The 2,889-nt window shown below is 35.1% G+C and overlaps 1 non-coding gene across 1 annotated transcript; it reads right to left on the bottom strand.

Annotated features, from left to right (window-relative positions):
* Positions 1-638: 638 nt before the first annotated feature.
* On the bottom strand, positions 639-745 carry LOC141413099 (U6 spliceosomal RNA). The gene has a single exon (XR_012437923.1). It is a non-coding gene; the product is annotated as a U6 spliceosomal RNA (small nuclear RNA).
* Between the last annotated feature and the right edge of the window lie 2,144 nt (positions 746-2,889).

Here is a 2,889-nt window from a genome sequence, read left to right as displayed (position 1 = left end):
AGTTTGCCAAACAATGTCTTTTGATGGAGGAATTGAGTCCATTGACATTCAGTGGTGATTCCTGCCATTTAGTTGTTATTGTTGTTTAAGGATTTGATTGTGTGCAGCCAAATCAATGGTACTCACTGATTATTTCTTTTCTTCCCTTATGGTTTAATACTTCCCATCCTCTCATGTTTTCATCTGCTGTGTGCAGAATTACTTGTAGAATAAAGTGTAGTGGTGACTTGGTGGTCATATATTGTTTTAGTTTCTGTTTATCATGGAAGAGTTTTATTGCTCTGTCAATTACAAATGATTGTGTTGCTGGGTAGAATATCCTAGTGCTGAAGTTATTTTCATTCAGTGTCTAAAATACACCACAGCATGCCCTTCTTGCTTTTAAGGTTTCTGTTGAGAAATCTGCTGTTATTTTGATGGGTTTACCTTTATATGTTATTTGTTTTTTTCTGTTTTACAGCCTTCAATATTCTTTCTCTGTTCTCTGTGCTTGTTGCTTTAATGATCATATGCTTTGGGGAGATTGTATTTTGGTCAAGTCTGTTTGGTGTCCTGGAGGCTTCCTGTACCTTAATGGACAAAACTTTCTCCATATTTGGATAATTTTCTGTTATTATTTTATTGAATATATTGTGTATAAAAATATAGAGCACTTCATGAATTTGTGTGTAATCCTTGCTCAGGGACCATGCTAATCTTCTCTGTATCATTCCAATTTTAGTATATGTGCTGCCAAAGTAAACACCAGATGGCTTTTTGAATCTAACTAATGCCATTGAATTGCACACCTAAAATGGCTATCATATTTATTATATCATATGTACATATAATAAAAACTAAATGTTAGGTGAATTGTTATATTATATCAATGACACATGATATCTTAATTGATAATAAAATGTTATTTGCAGCCACACAACAAATTAAATATCAATGTGGAAATCTAAATATATATGCTAGACTCAACATGCTGTAGGAATGCAACAAAGGTGGAGAAATCAATGATCTAAGTAGATGGAGTGGCATCCAGTGTGAATGGATTAGACAAGACAAGACATTTTATGATCCTATATATAAAAGACCCAAAAAATTATGCCCCAAAACTCCTAGACACCATAGTCATCTTCAGCAATATGCTAGAATAAAAAATTAACTTAAAAAATCAGTAATCTTTCTATACACCAACAATGAACACAATGAGAAAGAATATAGGAAAACAACTCAATTTACAGTAGCTCCCCCAAAAATCAAACATATAGGAACAAACTTAACAAAGGATGTAAATGACCTCTACATGAACTACAATCCATTGAAGAAGGAAATCAAAGACTACAGATGGTGAAAAGATCTCCCATGGTAATGGACTGACAGAATCAGCACAGTAAAAATGGCTATGCCACCAAAATTGGTTTACATGCACAACACAATATCAGAATTCCAATGATATTCATCACAAATACTGCAGAATCTACCCTAAAGTTGATTTGGAAACATAAAAGACCACAAATAGCCAAAGCAATACTGAGGAAAAAGTGTAACACTGGAGGTATCACAATACCTAATTTCAAAATATACTATAGAGCCATAGCAATAAATACAGCATGGTACTGGCACAAAAACAAACATGAATACAAGTGGAACAGAACAGAGGACCCAGATATGAATCTATGCAGCTACACTCAACTCATTTTTTACAAAGTTGCCAAAAAACATACAATGGAGAAAAGATAACTTCTTCAACAAATGTTGCTGATTATCTGCACATAGAAAACAGAAACTACATCCATGCCTGTCACCCTGTATTAATATCAACTCAAAGTGGATTGAAGACCTTTATATCAGACCTGAAAACTTGAATCCAATACAGAAAAGAGCAAGGAAAATGTTGGAAGCAATAAACATAGGCAAGGACTTTCTCAGTAGAATTCAAGTGGCTTAGCAACTAAGAGAAAGGACAGACAAATGGGACTTTATGTAATTAAAAAGCTTCTGCACAATGAAAGAAATGGTCTCTTAATTGAAGAGGCCACCCTCAGAATGGAAGAAAATCTTTGCTAGCCATACATCAGACAAGGGACTGATAACCAGAACATACAGGGAGCTCAAAAAACTAAAGTCCCCCAAAATCAATGAATCAATAAAGAAGTGGGCAACTGAACTAAACAGAACTTTTCCAAAGGAAGAAGTCCAAATTGCCAAAAAAAAAAAAACATGAAAAAGTGCTCACCATTTCTGGCCATAAAGGAAATGCAAATTAAAACCACACTAATATTCTACTTCAATTCTGTCAGAATAGCTACCATTAAGAACCCCACCATCAACAAATGTCGGCAAGGATGTGGGGTAAAAAGGAACCCTCATACACTACTCGTGGGAATGTAAACTAGTACAACCACTATGCAAAAACAATATGGAGGCTTCTTTAAAACTAAAAATAGATCTCCCATATGATCCAGCAATACCACTCCTAGGGATATACCTGAGGGAACGTGACTCAGGTTATTAGAAAGGCATCTGCACACCCATGTTTTTTGCAGCACTATTCACAATAGCCAAACTGTGGAAATAGCCAAGATGCCGTACTATAGACTAATGGATTAAGAAAATGTGGCATTTATACACAAAGGAATTTTATTCAGCCACAAAGAAGAATGAAATTTTGTGATTCTCTAGTAAATGGATGGAGCTGGAGAACATGACCTTAAGCAAAGTTAGGGTCAGAAAACCAAAAATTTCAGTTCTTCCTCATATGCTGATTATACACCTAAAACAAATGCACTAATATTATTGGGCAGGTATCACACTAAGGTCAAACTGTGCACAGGAGGGATAGGGCAAGGTTGATGGGCTCAATGTACAGGTATGAATATAGTAACCTTAAATTGGCTG

Source organism: Castor canadensis, chromosome 10 (assembly GCF_047511655.1).
Source record: "Castor canadensis chromosome 10, mCasCan1.hap1v2, whole genome shotgun sequence".
Classification (NCBI taxonomy): Eukaryota; Metazoa; Chordata; class Mammalia; order Rodentia; family Castoridae; genus Castor; species Castor canadensis.
The sequence above is the reverse complement of the archived record's forward strand: the minus strand, read 5'-3'. Positions and strand labels throughout refer to the sequence as shown.